The sequence below is a fragment of the Mercenaria mercenaria genome, chromosome 4, assembly GCF_021730395.1.
Source record: "Mercenaria mercenaria strain notata chromosome 4, MADL_Memer_1, whole genome shotgun sequence".
NCBI lineage: Eukaryota > Metazoa > Mollusca > Bivalvia > Venerida > Veneridae > Mercenaria > Mercenaria mercenaria.
In genome coordinates, this window is record NC_069364.1 from 11,794,277 (window position 1) to 11,818,067 (window position 23,791).

The window sequence follows — 23,791 nt, forward strand, 5'->3', positions numbered from 1 at the left end:
ATTATCAAAATAATCTTGAAAGCGTTCGCCAAAAACATTATTTCTCTCAATGACCTAGTGTTCAGTTTACTGGAAACTTAAACGCTGGAGCCGGTGCTAGGAGTCGTGACGGGTGTTGCACATTTCATTACCGCTTACTGGCTTGCTATATAAGGTCGACATTTACCTGATACAAAAGGTATATTCACGACTTTTTCTTGATTTCACCTTTTTAATGATAGTTTATATGGTGGCATATTTCTGCCAACCACATATCCACTTATTTATCTCAAAAGTTTTCGTAAAAATGTCATTTATTCAGTTATTATCTGGCAAGTGACAAAACTGCGTTTTATCCACATAAGTATCTTAACAGGCCAAAACTGCCTGTTAGTGCCAACTACTGCCATCCACATATTCACTTACGTTAACTAGGTATCTTAAGTTGTGTCAGTTAGTCACTTAAGATTACGATATCTAAAAATAAACACTGTTCGGTCCTCCTCTACATCAAAGCGCTCAAAACACTGATGGTGGCTGCAACTGCTGCTAATCATTTTGAAAAATACTGCAAAAAAACCTAATATGTTAGGAATTCATACTTTAAATCAGAATAACAAATACTTTTTTGCTAAACATTCAGCGTCTGAAATTTCTTTCAAAATTAATGCACTTTCACTGCCTGTCATTGCATATAAATACATACTGATTTAGTCTTTAATGGATAATTTGAACTTTATTTGATTATTTGTGATGAAAACTGCAACAAAACTTACACCCGATGGTATTTTACTATACATAAGAAGGACAAAATATACATTTTTTCCCCAAATCATTCAGCTTTTTTGACTTCTTTCAAATGCCTTTGAACACTGCCTGCCGTTGATATTATACACATTGATTTAGTCCTCACAAGGTAGCTTTGATTTTCATTTGTTTGAGTTTATTGTGAAAGGAAACACCGCAAAACATGCATCACAAATTTACCTCGCAGTCAGTATATGTCAGTAAAATATACAATAAAACAATTGGAGATGCAAAAATACAATAAAATTCACCCCATCTGTTACACCCTAAAGTCCGCTATACATATGTATATAAAAGGAGACATCATGAAAGTGCCGGACAGACTACCTTACAACTTTTGTCTGACGAAACCGTTTTAATGTTGACGCAGATATTTCTAAAATGAATTAAGCTGAAGAGAAATAGCAGAAAACATTTTTAAAACAGTTTGATGGTTTAAATAGTTCTCTTCATAAAAAGGAAATGGTGGGAGGAATTTTAAGTCCTCAGGTTTAGGCTGAAAGAAATTGAAATTTTCATATTTTGAGAAAATAGTTCAGAAACTGTTAAAGTTAAACAAAACACCTCAATGACATGAAAGATGCTTAAATGTAAAGAGATCCAACATCTAACACCACTGTCAAGAAATCAAATATGTATGACACTTTTCTTCTTTTTGAGAACAATTGTTACGAAAAGTCTAACCGTTAATCGGCAATTTGGGTACGAATATTAACTGGGTATCAGGAAAACTTTCACAATATCCACTTATTTATGTGAATATGTTGATGGTAGTAGTGGGCACTAACAGGCAGTTTTGTCCTGTTAACATAATTATCTGGATAACACGCAATTTTGCCACTTGCCAGATAATGACTGGATGAATTTGAATAGGATGTCTCACTTTGTGTCTTCAGATCTAACTTTTAGGAAGATCGAGAACTTTAGTCAGATTGACCAAACTATGGCCTCTATATACCTTTTAGTCATTATGACAATTTGGCATAAGGGTGAATGTTCATGCAAAAATGAAAAGTACTGAGATTTTGGATTTTCAAAGGAAGCTTGCAGAAACTATATACACAGGCATTCATGTGTTTGAAGAAAAGTATGCCTTTTTTGTATTTATAAAAATTATGTTGCATTGTTGCTTCCAACTTCATATCTGTATGAGTAATTGCAATATTACTACTTGCAATATTGATCTGAAAGTTTACATTAGTCTTATTGGCATAAATAAGTTCCTAGGACCAAGTACCGGTACCCTAACTCATGCTTGCATTTAAACAATCTTAAATCTTTTTCATAGAATCAGCTTGATTTCAAAGTCAAAGCAGCATGAGTAATTGAGTAATAGAATTTGCTGTCTTACAGATAGCTCTTGTCAGTCATGTAATGGTGTTTAGTTTATTGCACTGTTCAGTACTGAAGATTTACTCTTCATGTTTCGGGAGATTATCAAATACAAATTGAATGATTTTGTCATAGAAGTGATAATGTTGACAATTGTATATTCATAGTTCTAAGGTGTTTCCTGTTTGGTACTATTTACATTGTAACTTTAGTTACACTGTCTGTGAAAGTGCATTTTAGTATGGAGGAAGACTTGTTTAAACAAGTCAGTTAAAAGTTTATTGACATGAACATACATGATTAATGCCACAGTACCATACCAAAACCACTGTTTTTGATATGTTGCCATGGTAACCAACTGTGAATTATGCCTTTATAGTAATGAGAGAGTCTTGAATATGTATGGCTATGCTATCCAAATATGCACTTTAGTAGAAAAGTACTTGAACTTAAGCTGTTGTATTTATTAAGTATTTTTATGCCCCCGAAAGTGAGCAAATCAAAGTCGCACTGTCCGTGCGTGCGTGCGTGCGTGCGTCCATGCGTCCGTGTAAATTCTTGTCTGCCATCCATAAAGGGATTTTGAAATAACTTTTCTTAAATGTTCACCATAATGAGACGACGTGTCATGCGCAAGACCCAGACCCCTAGCTCCAAGGTCAAGGTCACACTTAGAGGTCAAAGGTTAACAGGGTATGTTTCGTGTCCGGTCCATATTTCTGCCATCCATGAAGGGATTTTGACATAACTTGCCACAAATGTTTACCATAATGAGAAGACGAGTCATGCGAAAGACCCAGACCCCTAGCTCCAAGGTCAATGTCACTCTTAGAAGTCAAAGGTTAACAGTGTCTGTTTCGTGTCCGGTCCATAACCAGTCCCATTGATGAAGGGATTTTGAAATTACTTGGCATAAATGTTCTCCACAATGCGACGACGTGTCATGCGCAAGATCCAGACCCCTAGCTCTAAGGTCAAGGTCACACTTAGAGGTTAAAGGTTAACATGGTCTGTTTCTTGTCCGGTCCATAACTCTGCCATTGATGAAGGGATTTTAAAATTACTTGGCATAAATGTTCCCTATATTGAGATGACCTGTCATGCGCAAGACCCAGACCCCTAGCTCCAAGGTCAAGGTCACACTTAGAAGTCAAAGGTGTTTCTTGTCTGGTCAATAACTCTGCCATTTATCAAGGGATTTGAAAATAATTTGACACAAATGTTAACCATATTGAGAAGGTGTGTCACGCTTATCACCCGGGTCTCTTGGGTCAAGGTCAAGGTCACGAAATGATGTGTGTGTGGTTTTTTTTTGCGCAGACAACTGTAGCATTCTTGGGCATGCTTCTGGGACATTTGTCACCAATAGTGACAGCTCTTGTTAGAAAATGGAATTTAGTATATATGTTGCAATGGTAACATAATTCAAATTATGTTTCGTAGAAATTATGGATTTGTATTTCAATTAGGGATCTACAGTGTATAATGTCATTGTAATAAAATGTTCATTTTCTTCAATATTGTCAGTTATAACTAACCAGTGTGAAAAACAAATTATGAGGAAGGAATGACTGAAATGTTTCATTCTTACGATAACAACCTTGGTTACAAAACAACAACTTACAACGTACAACTGTATATTTTATTAAAGTGTCACATGTAAAACATTCATAGCATTTTACACAATGTATAATACAGTCCTGTTAAAACAGTCATTACTGACTTATGAGACACTAAAACAGTATAAAACATGAATTTGTACATTAAAATGTTTTGTTTGAAAGTATTCATAGTGTTGACTAAAATTTACCTGACGGCACCCACGCCACCACCACAAAAGCAGTGACGTGATCAAAGCATCGCCCGGCAAATCAAACTTAACAGTATTAAGACTTTCCATTGACATTACATCAATCCTCCCATATAGGAAAGTAAAAGTTTTCTATCTGTAAGGTTAAAAGGGACTAATTGTCTGATAAGCAAAGACAAAGTAAAATACAATTACCATAAAACTTTAAGTACCTTTTATTCGGTTTGCATGTACTTATTATGGTCATCTGTTATTGCTGACACAATACCTTGTCTTTACAATATTTGAAATAAAGAAATGGACGAATTTCTCTCTACAAAATCAAAAGCGTACATGACAAGTGATATGTCAAAAACCATGCTATTTAAAATTATTGTCATGCTCATAAATTCGGCTTTTTTAATGTAAGTGTAATAATTATGTGTTAAGCCTTTTTTAACTACTGACTATTATTAGACGTCATAAAATAGAGAAAAGTGGAAAACTGAATATTTTAAAGATTTTTATGTGAAATTTTCAGATTTCTTTTCTGAATACATTTAACTCATTACAAACATTATTTCAAATTAAGCAGTTGTTTTTAAGTACTATTGTAGAAAAAAGGAATTTAATACATATGTTGCCATGGTAGCGCAATTTCAATATTGTTTTCATAGAAAACATGGAAGATTTTAAATTAGCTGATTTTTTCTACTTTAAAACAAGCATCTACAATATAAAATTTCATAGTAATATAAGTTTTATTTATTTCAAAATAGTCATTTATTACCAGTAAATGAAATACTGATTATGAAGAAACAATGACAGAAATGTCTTATTCTTATGGTTATTACTCATATTACAAAATCTGTCATAAAACCATGCATTTCTAATATTTTCACATGGAATTTTCAGATTTTATTTTTGAATACATATACTTTATAATATTTGACTTATATGAAACACTTTTCCAAATTTAGCTCTTGTTTTTAAGTATTATTGTAGAAAACAGAATCTAATGCATATGTTGCCATGATAACACAATTTAGAAAATGTTAAGGATTTTAGTTAGCTAGATTTAAAATTTAAAAGCTATCTTTGAGAAATAATTGTGCAAATTTTTGTAAATATTGGACAAAGAATAAGCATGTGGGCAAGTTTTGAAAAATATATATATAAACCGCGGACCTGGTCACGACTGTGTGATAATCCCGCGACACCGGCATTAAACTTCATTTATACGGAAAACCTAGTAAAATGGAAGCCATTATACAGGTATCAAACGTCTTGCAGGGAATCTATCCTGTCCTGTGTATTTAGTGTTAAACAGTCAGCACTAAGTCTTTCGTCAATAGATAGTTCTGATGTAAAATAATTCAAAATTATAAATAATTGTATAATGTCAGCGGCAATTGGTATTTGGCACAGTGTGAAAACCTAAGCGCACAGACCTATACCTTTTATTTGGCATTGTTATTGAAAATAGGTAGATCTACATAACTATTAAAAGTTTCATTAAATCTAAATTGTGCAACTTTTTTTATTTGCAAAAAAAGTGTTATCAAAAGTGACTTTCCCATAGAAACAATTTGAGAAAATTGAACGGAGGGCCAATATTTTCAAATCAGTCTATCATAGGTCACACACCATTAAATATTATTCCCTATATGTTCTATATAAAACTGACATTTTTTAAAGAGCTACCAAACATAGCTAGACCCATTTAAGGGAACAAATCCTTACCTCATTTTAAAGAGATATGATAAAACTGATATAAAATAAAGAGAAAACTAGGGGCCATATATCTTCTAAGAGAGATTTCTCTTGTCACATTTGCTTACTGTAAAATCACATCAAAATCACACTGCTGTGACCTGGAAGAACTACTCATACTAAAACTGAGTTTCACTTTACCAAATACAACCTCCTCTTCCATTTATACTATCAAAATGTCAAAAATACATCCACAATGAAATTTAAACAGAAACAAGCTTTAATTTAGACCTCTGTGGCCATGCCAAGTGAAAAATTAGTGTTCAAAAACCTCTCCGCCATTACGTGACCAGATGGCTCCCACGCTGGTTTCTTTACTATAGTTGGGCCTACAATACTCAGGCCACAGAAATATCAAACACACATGTAAATAATGAGGATGACAGAAATACTGTTGAAAAACGGCGTTAAACCCAAAACAAAATAAACAAATAATGAGGAGCTTATTTCAAAACTGTCTTATTACTCTCCAGTAAAACTTCATGTCAATTTAAGACCCTAATAACTTGCTTGACATACCCATGAGCAAATATCAGTTATTGGTGTAGTTACACCTTTGGAAAAGAAGCGTGAAGGCACCTCTGGTTAATCCAACATGCAAAACTACCTTAAAGAAGAAATAAATTGACCAAGATTACCATTTTTAAAAAAAATAACTATTAGATATTTACGCTGTAAAATATTCGTAGTTTTAATCTTTACTAAAGTCTCATCAATGTATCATGTACGTCAATGTCAAGAATTGAGCCGCGCCATGAGAAAATCAACATAGTGGGTTTGCGACCAGCATGGATCCAGACCAGCCTGCGCATTCGCGCAGTCTGGTCAGGATCCATGCTGTTCGCTTTTAAAGCCTATTGGAACTGGAGAAACTGTTAGCGAACAGCATGGATCCTGACCAGACTGCGCGGATGCGCAGGCTGGTCTGGATCCATGCTGGTCGCATACCCACTATGTTGGTTTTCTCATGGCGCGGCTCAATTAATTTGTTGGAGAGATATTCAAGCAGAGTGTGAATTACTCTGCTTACAGAGCAACATGAATTGTCATATAAATTTATTCGACAATGTTGTACGAGACAGTACGTTGGATGCTAGCGCGGAAACCATATACAGATGTGAAAAGAAACCTCTACAATCCGTTACTTTTCTCAGAGTGTGAGGAAGAACAAAGCTTGAAATAAATATATAAATATATTGTAGTATTGGATTTCAGTTTTGGGACGTAACAAAGAGAATGTTTGGACAGAAATAAATTGACAAAATGCAAAATCATAGTGTTGATCATGACTTTCAAAATACATCGATAGTATATGACATTCCGGGATGGTGTAGACTATTTTTAACAGTTTATATCAGCGGAGTGTTCGTTGCTGGTTTGCCAAGCAATGCTCTTGTTATAGTTGTACAAACCAAACTAAAGCAGAAATCTTCAACGGATTGGTTCGTGTTAGCTCTAGCTCTTTGCGATGTTGTGAGTCTAGTTGTTAACCTACCTGTATATTTTCTTAGCTTCACGTCGTTGTGGAAATTCATCGGGACGACAGTGGGATGTAAACTGCACACATACATTCATTTTCAAACTTACGTTGCTTCTGCATTTTTCTTTGCCTTAATAGGAGTTGATAGATACACCAAAATATGTCGACCGCATTATGTCTACTTTACACCATCACGAGCAAAACGTGCAAGCATTTTGATCGTCGTTATATCGACTGTATTGACATTTCACCATTTTTTCGTAAGTGGCTTGGACATCAATGGAAAATGCGTTTTTTCAAAGGTATAAATCTGCTATGTCTGGAATAGAACAAGTAATCGGTTGCATCATCATCGTCACCGTTACGGTTTTAGTACTTGTTTCATACGCTTTAGTGTACAGACGCATGCGACGCCTGAGAAAAACTGTTCCATCAGTACTCCTTTCAAACCTACCAAAGTCTACAGTTTCTAACACAGGAAAGGTACACTCGGGAAGTAAGGGTTTAACTCGAAGGGAAGAAAGACATGGAAAAACGCAGGCGACGTTTTTGTGTACGACGTCACAGGAAAACGGCAACGAAATACATGCACTTGAATTAAAAACTACAGGCGGGTCATCTTTAGGCACTACAATAGAAAGTAAGGACGAACAACAACACATGCCATATTCCGCCTCTCCCATCGTCTCTTTTACGAAAGAAGAACAAGAAAATTACACGGACACGTGTTTGACGAGTATGTCTATCAACAATACCAGTAGATGTAAGGATGAACATAATGACGCAATCGCGAAAATACAATCTCAGGATATAAATGATGGAAACAACACAAATGCAGGAATTATTTCCAGAGACTCACGGAAGATTACTACAACAAACACAATGGCTGTTGCCAGCATTCTGTACGTAATATGTACATTAGTGCCGTCTATAATGTCTGCAATTTGGACAAGCAGAGGGGTCAAGCAGACTCAAACCTCTACAGTTGTATTTTTGTTTTTAAGACTGTTACACAGGAAACTTCTAAAGACATGCATGAATTGTATTTACTTTTGATCATAATTCTGGCAATTTAGACTTGAATGTAAACGGTAATCAAACCGGAAACTTTACTTTTATAACCAAGGAAAGACTTTTTACAGAAGCATTTGAAATTGTCAGTTTGATATATGGTACATGAAATTCTATGAGGGTAATTTAATGTCTATGTAAATGATAGTTTTGTCAATTAAACAGAACAACGTTTTACCACCTGTTTCAAAGTATTGTAACAATAATGCTTGGTGTATTTCTTTTTGTTCCTCAGGGCAGTTGCTTTCACGGTTTGCTTTCAATTTATCTTCGTACTAAGTTTTAAAATTATAGAAGAAAGTACTTGTTCTAAGTAAAAAAAAAAAGCAAGTTCCTAGGCTATCGGCCAAATTGTAGAAAGGAAGTAACTTAAATCGATTAAATTGAATTCACTTCTGATGGTAGGACAAGCAATTTACAATTGGAATTCCTTTTTAATTATTTTTTTTAACTTACTCGAATATGACGTTTATAAATACCATATTTGTTAGACAGACTGATACTGGCGTTGCAGTACATTTTGTTCCAATTTCGAAATATGAGCCGCGCCATGGGAAAACCAACATAATGGGTTTGCGACCAGCATGGATCCAGACCAGCCTGCGCATCCGCGCAGTCTGGTCAGGATCCATGCTGTTCGCTTTCATAGTCTATTGCAATTAGAGAAACCGCTAGCGAAGAGCATGGATCCTGACCAGACTGCGCGGATGCGCAGGCTGGTCTGGATCCATGCTGGTCGCAAACCCACTATGTTGGTTTTCTCATGGCGCGGCTCATATCATAAAAGAACTTGATCTCGCTGTTCAAACAGCAAACAATTTGTGAAAGATTTTAACATTCTAAAGCTGTAACTAGGTTCAGTACTGCTATTAACTATTACTACATTTTGACAGGCCATTCCTACTTCATAATCTTCTTTTACAATCAAGTTGATTTCAAAGCGTATACCATGAAAGATAATAAAAGATGTAACACGATATCAAACACATTTGTTCAATAAATCTGTCAAATGCATTTCATGGAGAAACTCTATACTGTTTATGTCTGATGCGTACTAATTGCTGTGATTTATAAAGACAGAGCTTTCCAGATGTCATAACATATCATCGGTTAAGAATGTTTACACACGTCGTACGGTTTAGTGGAAGCTGGTCGTGGAAAATGCGCGTTGAAATGTGATATTAGCACGTTTGATATTCAAGGGGCCATTATCTTTAACGTTTCAGAGATCCGTTACTTTGAAATATGCCAAATTAGATTAGTTTAAATAGAAAACAAAACTACTAATATAAGGAATAAATTGCGAATATTATGGGCTATTTAAAATGTTTTGAGCACTTTAGTTGGTTTTATATCCACATGGTAACTATATAGCTATAATTCTTCATTTCTTATGTATAAAAGGCCCTGTGCAGATTTGAAAAAAATATAGTTATAAGTTGTTCTTTTCAGATATTTGTTTCTTCGTTTCACTTGGCTTCCGTTAGATGGAGATGCATGGTGAGAATGCAATTACGAGCATTTTTTTTCCATTGTGGGCCAAAGAATTTTACAAACAATTATCCAAAATTCACTTTCATAAATCATATGACCGCCATGGGAAAACCAACATAATGGGTTTGCGACCAGCATGGATCCAGACCAGCCTGCGCATCCGCGCAGTCTGGTCAGGATCCATGCTGTTCGCTTTCATAGTCTATTGCAATTAGAGAAACCGCTAGCGAAGAGCATGGATCCTGACCAGACTGCGCGGATGCGCAGGCTGGTCTGGATCCATGCTGGTCGCAAACCCACTATGTTGGTTTTCTCATGGCGCGGCTCATATCATAAAAGAACTTGATCTCGCTGTTCAAACAGCAAACAATTTGTGAAAGATTTTAACATTCTAAAGCTGTAACTAGGTTCAGTACTGCTATTAACTATTACTACATTTTGACAGGCCATTCCTACTTCATAATCTTCTTTTACAATCAAGTTGATTTCAAAGCGTATACCATGAAAGATAATAAAAGATGTAACACGATATTAAACATTTGTTCAATAAATCTGTCAAATGCATTTCATGGAGAAACTCTATACTGTTTATGTCTGATGCGTACTAATTGCTGTGATTTATAAAGACAGAGCTTTCCAGATGTCATAACATACGATCGGTTAAGAATGTTTACACACGTCGTACGGTTTAGTGGAAGCTGGTCGTGGAAAATGCGCGTTGAAATGTGATATTAGCACGTTTGATATTCAAGGGGCCATTATCTTTAACGTTTCAGAGATCCGTTACTTTGAAATATGCCAAATTAGATTAGTTTAAATAGAAAACAAAACTACTAATATAAGGAATAAATTGCGAATATTATGGGCTATTTAAAATGTTTTGAGCACTTTAGTTGGTTTTATATCCACATGATAACTATAAAGCTATAATTCTTCATTTCTTATGTATAAAAGGCCCTGTGCAGATTTGAAAAAAATATAGTTATAAGTTGTTCTTTTCAGATATTTGTTTCTTCGTTTCACTTGGCTTCCGTTAGATGGAGATGCATGGTGAGAATGCAATTACGAGCATTTTTTTTCCATTGTGGGCCAAAGAATTTTACAAACAATTATCCAAAATTCACTTTCATAAATGGATTAAAGTTAAAGTTATTCTACAATCTTAACACTGGCTGAAATTTGTCTTCAATCTGAACATTTTATATTTTCAAGTTGATTGTACAGTACATTTAAACTTTTCAACTTTACGAAACAGCTATTCCAATGGCGTCGTAGTTAATTAGATATGAGGTGCATTAAAATACAATATAGGTGGCAGCATTTAATCAACAGCTAAAAGATGTTTTCTGTTTTAGCAGGTTTGGCGTAAATTATGTGTAGTGTTACCGACGTCAGTCATGACGGTGATGACCTTTTGCCATGTTTTCATTTTTATATGATTTGAAGAATTTTATTGTATATTTCGTTTATTGAATACTTTGTGTTATTTTTTTTCTTTTGTATACGAAATTTATCATTAACACGCAAAATAACCTCATTTTGAACTGTTTAACTTGTTTCTATGCTTAGTGCGTTCCTTTTTATAGATTAGACTTTCTACTTTTACCAAGTTTAAAAGAAATTTCTGTGTAACAGTTTATATAAATTTATAAAGATTATATAACTTTCAAACTGAAAACTTTGATAGCCCATGGTTACTATTATATTGTCCTGTTGAGCAATTGCATTCTGGAAAAATAACAACTCAGTTAACAAAACCAGAAAGTTACATTGTTTTTGCTTTTCAAGTGGAAGATTTATCTTTCAGTAGAATGTCTGTGTTTCATTATCTTTTCGTTTTTTTTTTCTTCATTCAATTTTATACATGGTGTTACAACTTTAAACATGACATTTTACACACAAATTAATGCATAAGTATCATATATACAACGAAAGACTGTTATTTTAGCAAATGCACGCCGTTTTCATATGAGGAATAACGAGTGTTATAGGGAAAAGAGATATTAAAATGAAGTAAATGAGTAAGATTTTTGGTATGATATACTCGTTTCCACATGTATTTAGTTGTGAAAAAAATCTGTTTTTCCGTAAGACTGAAAAGAGTTCTGCTGCTTTAAAATGAGATATTTCCTGTACTTGACATGTACAAACCATGTTTCAAAACTAGACCATCTGGCTTAGTGCTGGGTTAATTTGTCACTTATCGATACTATTTCGTTTTCTAGTTTTTTCTTGTATAAGGCAGATTATGAGTTTTTTCTGCGAAATAAGTAAGAGTCCATACTGTAATAAAATTAACAATTTTTTCCTGTTTTCTTTTCTTTGTAGTTAGCTATTATACCAAAATGCCGTCTCTAAGTTCAATGGACATTGTAATTTTTAAGACAAATATGCTCCAAGTTTATTAGCTCACCTGAGCACGAAGTGCTCAAGGGTGAGCTTTTGTGGTCAGTGACTGTACGTCGTCCGTCGTCCGTCAACACCTCCCAGCCTAAACCACCAGTCCAATTTTGATGAAACTTAACAGGAATGTTCCTTGCATCGCATGATCCTCATTGAAAATTAGTCAAAGAAATGAATTCCATGCAGAACTCTGGTTGCCATGGCAACCGAAAGGAAAAACTTTGAAAATCTTTTTGTCCAAAACCACATTAGCTAGGGCTTTGATATTTGGTATGTGGCATCACCTAATAGTCCTTTACCAAGTTTGTTAAAATTATCCCCCTAGGGTCAAATATGGCCCAGCCCTGCGGGGGGGGGGGGGGGGGTGTCACATGGTTTACATAGATTATATAGGGAAAAACTTTGAAAATCTTCTTGTCTAAAACCACTGGGCCTAGGGCTTTGATATTTGGTATGTAACATCATCTAGTGGTCCTCTACCAAGATTGTTCAAATTATCCCCATAGGGTCAAATATGGCCCCGTCCCGGGGATCTCAAATTTTACATAGACTTGTATAGGAAAAATCTTTAAAAATCTTCTTGTCTTAAACCTTTGATATTTGGTATGTAGCATTGCCTGGTGGTTCTCTACCAAGATTGTTCAAATTGTTACCCTGGGGTGAAAAGAGGCCCCGCCCCGGGGGTCCCAATTTTATATAGACATATAGAAAAGAAACTTTAAAAATCTTCTTGCCTGAAACCACAAGACCTAGGCCTTTGATATTTGGTATGAAGCATTGCCTTATGGTCCTCTACCAAAATTGTTCAAATTAAAACCCTGGGGTGAAAAGAGGCCCCAAACCGGGGGTCCCAAAATATTCTTGTCTTAAAACACAAGACCTAGGCCTTTGATATTTGGTATGTAGCATTGCCTTGTGGTCCTCTACTTAGTTTGTTCAAATTATGTCCCTGGGGTGAAAAGAGGCCTCGCCCCGGGTGCCCCAAGTTTTACATAGAGTTATATAGGAAAAAACATAAAAAATCTTCTTGCCTGAAACTGCAAGGCCTATGCTTTTGATATTTGGTATGTTACATTGCCTAATGGTCCTCTACCATAATTGTTCAAATTATGCCCCTGGGGTGAAAAGAGGCCCTGCCCCAGGGGCCCCAAGTTTTACATAGACTTATATAGGAAAAAATTTTAAAAATCTTCTTTTCTGAAAGTTCAAGGCTTAAGCCTTTAATATTTGGTATGTAGCATTGCCTAGTGGTTCCCTAACAAGATTTTTCAAATCATGCCCCTGGGTTGAAAAGAGGCCTCGCCCCGGGGGTCACTTGTATATGAGTTATATAGGAAAAAAAACTTCAAAAATTATCTGATCATATTTCCTAGATTGGTTAATTATAATTACCTGATGACTAGGGGTGCGTACCGGTTCTCGATATGTATCGAATACCGGTATTCAGGGTTCGATCGATACATCGGATCGAACGTTCCTGTATCGATCAAAATATCGATCAAAAGCTAACTACATGGTAAATGGCCTCATTACCGCAGATACCTATGTATAATGCGCAGTTTTTTGACCCCCGGGACCACCCCGAATCGTGGGCGCGCAGATTATACACAGGTATAGATGATTTTCCAACTTCGAAACAAGTTTGTTACCGATGGTCGCCATTTTGGTAAAGGGAAACTACTCTCCGCGCTAACTGTCACCGCTAAAATATAAGATTGCCGTTACGTTCCGTAAAAGATCGAATGGTTTAATTTTCTTTCAAACAAAATTAATTTCATACAAATTTGAACGTATTTTGATTAAAGAAATATTAATAAATCACAAAATTTATTATACTTATTAAAGATTGAGTATTCTTTTTAACCGAGATCAAACTGTGAACAACGAAATTGACAGAGGTGACAGCTAATTGCTGGCTATTTGATCATAACAAAAAGACTATTACACCTTTTGTTATCATTTCAATTGAGAAGCTCATGTCATTTTGAAAAATACCATTCTGAAATATTGAATAAGCTGTTAGTTATTTCTTCAAAATAGTTAATTAAAAAAAGGTAAAACAACAATTCTAATATGCTTGCCTCTGTTTCCTAAAGAAAAATGTATCCAAGTCCTGTGATTTTGACTCAGAATAGACCGACCTTAGAAGTGAGTAATAAAGTTCATATTGCATTACTATAATGGTCTTGTACTCTGTTATTATTCTGTTTGAAAATATCATATGATATATCGGATATCAATCATTTTGTATCGATACAAATATCGTATCGATCATTTTGACCGATACGCACCCCTACTGATGACCCCAAGTAACTAGAGGTTATTTGACTGTGACCTTGACCTACTGACCTACTTTCTTGTTTTTTTAAGATACAGCCTTGAAATTTGGATGACATGTACAGTTTTGCACACCGATCATAACATCATAGAAATTTGGACCACGTCAGTAACTTTCGATAAAGATTTCAATACTCACCTTTAATGTTCTTAGCCCTGACCTTCTGACCTACTTTCTTGTTTTTGAAGCTACAGCAAAGAGATTTGTATAATTTTTTAACAGATTTCAGTACTTATCTTGAAGTATCTTTACCATGACCTTCTCACCTAGTTTTTTTTCTTTTTGAAGCTTTAGCAAAGAAATTTGTTCAAGCAAGCAATTAAACTCAGGTGAGCGATATCGGGCCATCATGGCCCTCTTGTCCCATAAATAATGCAAGTGAATGCATTCTCAAAACATATGCTGTATAGATCATTCAATGTCAAACTGATGCTAAAATATTAGGAAAGTAGGTCAGTAGGTCACATTCATTGTCATTAAAATCTAGTTACAATAAAGTTACGGGAAAAAAACACAGATTCGATCCTGAAAATTTACATTGAAGTACGGATTTATTAGGTGGAAGAGTTCCAATTATAGAAAAGATATTAAGATGAGAGGCTTGTTAGACTTGTTAACGCCACTTTTCCATCCTCGGGTTTAGTAATATGTTATCCGGGATCCGGACATTTGCCCCCAGGACATTTGCCCCCCAATAAAAAAGTGGACTGCTGGACATTTGCCCCCCAGTTGAAATGGTAGATAGGACATTTGCCCCCCAGTGCTTATTTCTGAAACGGACATTTGCCCCCCAATATTTTTGTCCCCTAGTGATTTTTTAGGAACTTAGTGGAAGATAATTATCATATTGTAGATAACAATGTGTTTGTTTCTTACATCTTTCTAGTAGATAATTGCCAAATTAACAAGTTTGAGTGTTAAAAACATTGCACAAATTAAAAAATTATAACATTGTTATGAGCACTTTTATAACTCAATAATAGGCTTTTATTTACCTTAACACCTCAATGTAATTAACATATTCATCAAATTTTTATCAATAAAATAGTTTTTTTGACTGAAAATTGCCTTTTAGAGTAATTTTGATAATTCAGTTTTCAGTTTTTATTAAGCAAATCGGCAAGTTATTTGCCTTTGGCCATTAACATAAACAGTACAAATATGGCAAAGACATGACAAAATACAAGCAATTGCAACAGATACAAACTAGTAGATAGCAACTTGATCAACTTCGTTTAAAAAAGATACTTTCTTAACTAAGAAGCAGTTAACCCGGCAAGGGTTTCCTTTCGCAGCTTGAAAGCTTCGTTTATATATTTCGCTACATTTAATATGGTTTTCTTATTTCTGGATGACATAAAAGAAATAAACATATGAATATTCGGCCATGTAGTATTTCTTAAATATTTATGTCTTTCTGACAAGTATAATGGACAGCACAAAAGAAAATGATATTCGGATTCAATCATATTACATGAACAAACTTTACAAATACGTGCCTCTCTTATAGTTCCAGAAAATCTACCAAATTCTATTTCTAAATCATGTGAGCTCAGTCTAAAACATGTTAATTGTTTTCTTAATGCATTATTAGTTACTATATCCAGATAATTTTCATAACAAAAGTTCGATTTAAATTTTCTAAAATATTCTAGCTTAGGCATGGTCTGGATAGTAGCATGCCAGTTTTGGATATATTGATCCCTCAAGCGTTGCTTAATGACAGGAAAATAGTTAACATCTACGTTAAAATCAGTCCATATGTAACTTAATCAAAGTCTCTCTAACAGTTGTTTTACTCTCATTGCCCAGCAATTGTTATCATTACTATTACATTGTTCGATAAAGCATGTATGCATGGGCGAGTCATTACATTTCATCACCTTAAGCCAATGTTTCAAGGCTCTTTCCTTGCAAATTACAGACAAAGGGTATCTGCCTAATTCGCCAAACACGGCCACATTCGGCGTCTGCTGACGAACACCTAGTATATATTTGCAAAATTTGATGTGAAGTTTGTCTATTTCTTTAGAATCATATATACCCCAAACATCAGCACTATATAATAAAATTGGGACCACCATTTTATCAAACAATGAGAGTTTTGTCCGTACATCTAAGCTTACCCGACTAAATATTGAAATTAAACAATTATAAGCTTTCAGTGCTTGGTCAGATAATGTTCTTACGGCATTTTTCATATTACCTGTATAAGTGAAATTCACACCTAAATAGCAAAATTGGTCTACAATATCTAGTTTTTCTCCATTTATGTACCATTCAAAATCATGAGTATGTTTCCTTTTCTCAAAAATACAAATTTTAGTCTTTTTAACATTTACCTTTAGGCCCCATTTTATCGAGTACATATATATGTTATCAAGTTGTGCTTGTAAGCTTTCTGGACTAGTCGTAAACAATACTATGTCATCAGCAAACAGCAACAAATACATAGAAAGCTGATCTACATCCGACTCACATAGATGGTTAAAGTCAATACTTTCATTAATGTCATTCACAAATAGAATAAAGAGCAAAGGGGAGAGTGGCTCCCCTTGTTTTAAACCGAGTGTGACGTCAAAAAAGTCTGACATATTCATATCTGTAGATAACTTAACACAAGATTTTACATTTGCATAAATAGACTTAAGCATATTAATCATTTTACAACTGATGCCTATTTTTAATAATTTTGACCACAGCGCTTCACGTTTAACAGTGTCGAAGGCTTTCTCGTAATCAATAAAGGCACAATATAGTTTGGACTTATTTTTAAGTACTTTTTGGATAACAGAATGTAGCAAAAATATGCAATCTGCTGTACTATGATTGTCCCTAAAACCAAACTGTGAATCATTAAAAATATGTTCTGATTCACACCACTTATTCAGTCTATTTCTAAGGACAAGTGAAAAAATTTTACCCATTACATTTACAAGTGTTATTCCACGATAATTGGTAGGATTTTCAAAATTCCCCTTCTTATGTATTGGAACAATTACTCCTTTACACCAAGATTCGAGATAAATGCCTGTATCAAATATTTTATTAAAAACATTAACAAGATATGGTGAGATAAACTGATTTGTGTCTATGAAAAAATCAGCCACATTGTTACAAAAATCACTACTCTTGTTTCTTTTAAGGGAACATATTGTTTTGGAGATTTCTTCAACCGTAAACGGGCAGTCTAACTCATCAATAACTATTTGTTCATGGCGCAAGGTGTCATCATCAATAGTGAACTCACGTTCGGAAGAATTTGAAATCTTTTGAAAATGCTCAGCGAAATCATGCAAACTTACATTGGGCGTTCCAAAGTGTCCATTATTCTTGAACTTATTTATATATTTCCAGAATTTTTTAGGGTTCATCTTACTCAAAGAAGTTAACTTTGACTTTTCTTTGAAACTGAATTTACGTCTCGCTCTTCTCTTAACAGAAGCATAAATACTTCTACTGGTTAAAAATTTTGCTCTATTTTCATCCGTAGGGTAAGAATGGAAGATTCGCTTATCTTTATAAAATGCTGATTTGGCACTTTTGCATTGATCATCAAACCAAAGAGACTTTTTTATTCTGGGTCTTCTAGGGCCTCGTTTTATAGATTTGCCATTTACTTTAAAGGAGATATCATATATAGTCTTTGAAAAAGAATTTACATACGTATCTATATCAATAGTATTGTTTTCCAATTCATGAGATAGACGGTCAAAAACGTGTCTATTTTCATATAGAATATTGTCAAGGTAATCCTGGTTAATACAATCCCATATGATCTTGTCATATGTCAGTATATCTGTTTCGTAAAATATCATGCTTTCACAATTTAAAGAAAATTCAATAGGGAAGTGATCTGAAAAATCCGTTAGATCAAGTACTTCCATGTGCGAAATGCACGGGAAATTACAGTAATTTGTGATCAGATAATCCACTACGCTAGCAGCATGTCTGTTTCTAATAACATTGTGACAGGTGTATTTACCGTTTTCTAGACGGCCATTTGCAATAATCATATTATTTTCTTTGCAAAGTGTCAATAGTCTATTTCCATAAGAATTTACAATTTTATCATTTGATACACGTGGTGGGAGATCAACAATGTATTCATCATCAATGGGTAGATCAACATAACGGTCGAGATTAATATTTTCGATATAATCCGATCGTTCGCCTGTCCTTGAATTCATGTCACCTGTCAAGTATATATCACCATAATAGCTATATTTTATGATATCACTGTTCAATTGTTCAAAAAAGTCATATTCATATAACGAAGAAGATGTGTTCTTATATACAGAAGAGTCTTCTGGTGGAATATAACAAGTACAAAAATATAAATCTTTTGATGTGCCGAAATATTCTTTCAATAATTTAAACCATACGATGCCATTTGGATTTAAATTAACTAGCTCTATTTTATTGAGATATTCCTTTTTATAGTATATTATAACACCACCACTGAATCGCTTAGCCTTTCGGTTAGTTTTAGGTCTTGGACAAGAAAATGAGCAATATCATTCAATGTGTATATTTTTAAGTTTAGAGTTCCATGCTTCTGTGATTAATATGACATCGTACTTATTAATAATATGTAAAAAATCGCTGTCATCTAGTTTATTGCTCAACCCTTGTATGTTCCATAGCAGAAATTTAAACTGCTTCTCAATAACATCCTATTGAGAACTTGCATCAGGGATAAAGCGCTTGCCGTCTATGAACAATTTATCATAGCTTAACACAGCATGTTTATTTGCTTCTTTGGCCTTGATAAGTTCTGGTATCAGGGCTCTTCTGCGTTCCTGGATGACTTTTGGATACTGGTCTCCGGCTTTTATGTGTATTGTCCCGCGTTTTTCGTTTATCTTTTGTTTGATATCATATTTGTCCACAGACGAATTGAACTTTGCTACAATTGGACGAATCTTTCCAATGGCGTAACTGCCTACACGATGAGCACGATCGATTTTGATTGACGTTTGGGCTTCTTGTATTCCAAGGTCTGTTGCAAAAAAATCAAGTAACTTTTTGCGACAGTCTTCTGCTTTTCGCTCTTCGGGAACCTTACATTCTTCAAAGTTGAAAAATAACAAATAATAATAAAACAACATATAACACAGTATATCTACTGGCATATTGGACAAAAATATTGGGGGGCAAATGTCCATTCTAAAAATAAGAAGTGGGGGGCAAATGTCCTATCTGCCATTTCAACTGGGGGGCAAATGTCCGGTAGTACATTTTTTCATTGGGGGGCAAATGTCCTGGGGGGCAAATGTCCTACAATCATGTTATCCGCGGAGCGCGTTTAGCCAGAGAGTCGCCTCAATAAGGAAAGAATAATTTTAACGTTAGAGATTATTTCTAAGGTCACGGAGTTTGATTGGGCAGCTTATAATGGCAACAGTTTTAGAGGTCACTTGCTCAGTCAAGTGTGACTTACCAATTCTAAGTGTTCCTTCAGGAGAAGGAACGATAATAAAAATAAAACCAGACAACGTTATGAAGGCATACGTATTAACAAAATGTTTTGTCAGAGAAGATTCTAACACATTGCATGATAAAGCAATAAACATATTGTCTTCAACGAGCCTAGTTTGCTGTGAACTACCAGTATTAAAAGGATGATGATAGTGATTAAGATCGCTTTTCTAATTGTGGACAAAATAACATCGCAAGATGTTACTTTCAATGCTGTAACCGCAATATTACTCTCAACCTGTTTCTGTTGATATGACTTTCATGCTTGCAAAAGATGGAACATACATACCGAAGAGAATGCTTCACTGTAAAAATCATCATAAAAATCAATTTCCAATGTGACCACTGGTGGTTATAAAATTTTTCGTGGAGGGCTCCCAGTTGTTACGTTACCGTTGTATCTTCGTTTGGAATTTTTTACACTACACAATCAGTGTTTGTTTCTATCTCAAACAGAGATAATCTAAGTGTTTCATTTTCAATGAATGAACACCTTTGACATTTGTGAAAATATTAAATTTCAGGTTTATGACAGATAGTTTTACCTGACATGTAATAGAGACATATTTTAGTGGTAGAATTATATTAGTCTTAAATTACTAACTTACATTCTCATCCCTATTGAGAAGAAATTTAGTTTGTTTGCTAGCTTAAAAGTCACAACGACACAATTATAGCTCATATGGCGACTTTTGATGGCGGAGGAAGACCTAATGTTCCCCTGCGTGTATTATTGCAGGCACGGTGTGGCACTGGGTAGAACAACCGACCTTCCGTAAGCCAGCTGGATGGCTTCTTCGCATAAAAGAATTCTACACCTTTAGTGAGTCTCGAAACCATAACAGGGCAAATGATCTGAAGTCAGCGACCTTAACCACTCAACCACGGACCCCCACCCAAAAACCCACCCAACCCCTACCCCTGCTGTAATTGTACACGTGTGTACACTTGGTAAAAAATATTATTTAACTTAAACTATTTGTCTTTAAATAAAGTATTTTGACAGTTTTTGATCTTCCTAAACCCGAGTTCTCACTTCGATGATTAAAGAAAGGTATATCTAGCTCCATGCAAACTTTGTTTTAGCGGCTGAAGATAAAACATCAAACAACATTATCATAATGTGACGCATTTACTACACAAATATATTACAAATTGAACTGAAAATTTCTAATTCTAAAGGTCCCACCAAACGACTGGACGAATATTGTGAAAGGTCATTTAGAATAATGTGTCAATTTTAAACTAGTATCATTTAAAGCTCCCTTCTCTTTACTCGATCCCCAAAATACACAAAGCCCCAGATAAATTTCAGACATGTAATTCAACGTTTTGTCCTACTAAAAACATTTCTCCTCTTCTGACTTCGTTTCTAACTGCAGGTGAGGTTTTTCTTTAAAGCATATGAGAACTCTAGTGTTTCTCATATAGGATAATTGTTTATATTTATTCACAAAATCAAAAGTTAAGTTACATATTGCAATTCACCTAAAAGCCAAATTTCATCTTGAAGTATCATAAATTGACCCGTTCAAATCCTAAAACGAAAGATTTGTTTGCACGAAACATGAAAAACATATATTATTTACCTATATAAATTCTGTCAAAATTATATTTTACAAGTAAATATGGACAGGCAGAAAGAAAATCCGTATTGTACCTTTTGTATTGTATGTTACCGGACTACTACTTTCATTTAACATGCATGACCTGACTCAGTTCTATAAATAGCTCACATAAAAACTTCACTCAGCTCTAACAACAAACAAAAAGATGGGGATATATAATAAAAGGGTCATTGCAACAGTAGCTGGATCTTGGATTTTGCATTCGGCGCTCGTGGATATTGCAAGGTCGGATCACACTCGGCGCTTGCGCGCCTCATCTGATCCGATCTGGCAAAATTCACTCGGGCCGAATACAGCATCCTAGGTCGAGCTGCTATTATAATAGCCCTGTTAAAGTCAATGATTCTCAGACATGTTTCCTAATCAAGTGATTTATGCATTAAGTTTCGGAAAAGGACTGCAAAAAGGGACCGCACTTCCGGGTTGGGTAACGCCTTTAAACCTCAACCTTTTCAAAGAACTGTTACACATATCTGTCTTGATGCAATTGTAATAATGTCCGAGTGCAGAAAATACCCATAACTTGATTTAACATTGTTTCCAGCAATTTTTGAAAAATGTTTATTTTATTATTTGAATGATATTGCAAAAATAACGCTATAAAAGAACAATTGTCCAGTGTCTATTAGTAAAACGTTTATTTAGTAATTTTGAATAAATTTTACAACAAAAAGAGAGAAAAACGTAACTAGGACAACTGGTATCTTGTTAAAATGTACAATATGGATATTGTGGCTTTATTTTAAAGGTCATTGAAAGTCTAGATAAACTCGGACAGCAAAACTTCCCCATGTCTTGTAAAAGCAAAAAATGTTTTGAAGAACGTATTTATATTCTCTCTTAAATTACTCTTAAGATGGAATGGAAGATACGTAAGTTTGCCAATATACGATACGGTCAACGACAGTATTAATTAAAATTTGTAGGCCATCCTTTAAATCAACAAAAAAAGCTGATTTATTTACTTTAGGTTTTATTGTGGCTTTACTGTGGCATTAGGAATGGACATTCACCATCTGCTCTCTTAATTATCACTATCTGATCCTTTTTTTGTGTGTATTAAATAATGCGATGTACCGCATTAAATGCTATTTGCTGCTATTTCATTGACCACAGCTATATATTATTTTACAAAATTAGAGGATTATATTGTAATACAGGATTGCTGATAAAACCTGATAAAAGAACGAGCTCAAATAACCTTCTGGGATAGATCTATTCAAGCGACAAATTAACATACTTTAGTTTTAATAAGGTAAACGCCGTATATGATCACGGCAAAATATTTCTTCATGCAGATAGCACAACTTAGTCTTTAGAATTTAGTCAACGATATAAACAATAAAAATAAAATTGTTCAAATTACATTAGAGAATGTATGCTCGACAGTGGTCATAATATTGGGTATATGAGCCGTGCCATGAGAAAATCAACATAGTGTGTTTGCGACCAGCATGGATCCAGACCAGCCTGCGCATCCGCGCAGTCTGGTCAGGATCCATGCTGTTCGCTTTCAAAGCCTATTGCTATTAGAGAACCTGTTAGCGAACAGCATGGATCCTGACCAGACTGCGCGGATGCGCAGGCTGGTCTGGATCCATGCTGGTCGCAAACCCACTATGTTGGTTTTCTCATGGCACGGCTCATATTATATGAAATAACAAATGGTGGCCAGTATTAATTGACCTTATGATGGTGAAGGACGTCTATTACAACCTTGGTAGACTAAGAGCAAACAGTTGACTCAACATTCATGCAATACGCTATATGCCTATACTAAAACTGTTTTGATTTTTTATGGAAATGGAGCTTAACTAGTATTGTTTCAAAGAGTTATGTTGTTGAAACTTGATATGTTTGTTTAAATATCTCTTATATCATTTTCTTTAGACTTACAAAGTCTGTTGAGATCAAGTAATCTGCAAAAATGTTTATTTGTTTCTTCATAATGACACTGACATTTTCTCAGGAAAGCATTTTCTCTCTGGGCTCAACTCAACGCGTTAGAGTCAGAGATAAGAGATATTGTAATTTTTTCAGAAAGTGCTATTAAAGAAGATTATATGGCACAGATATTTATTTCAAAGTGCTCTAACGACTGATACAAGTCTACATTTTCTTGTATAAACATGTATAATTTTAAACAAACACAGTTTTTCAACTATAGCCATTATATTCTTTCCAAGGATGCCAGAGGGAGAACTACGGAAGAGCAT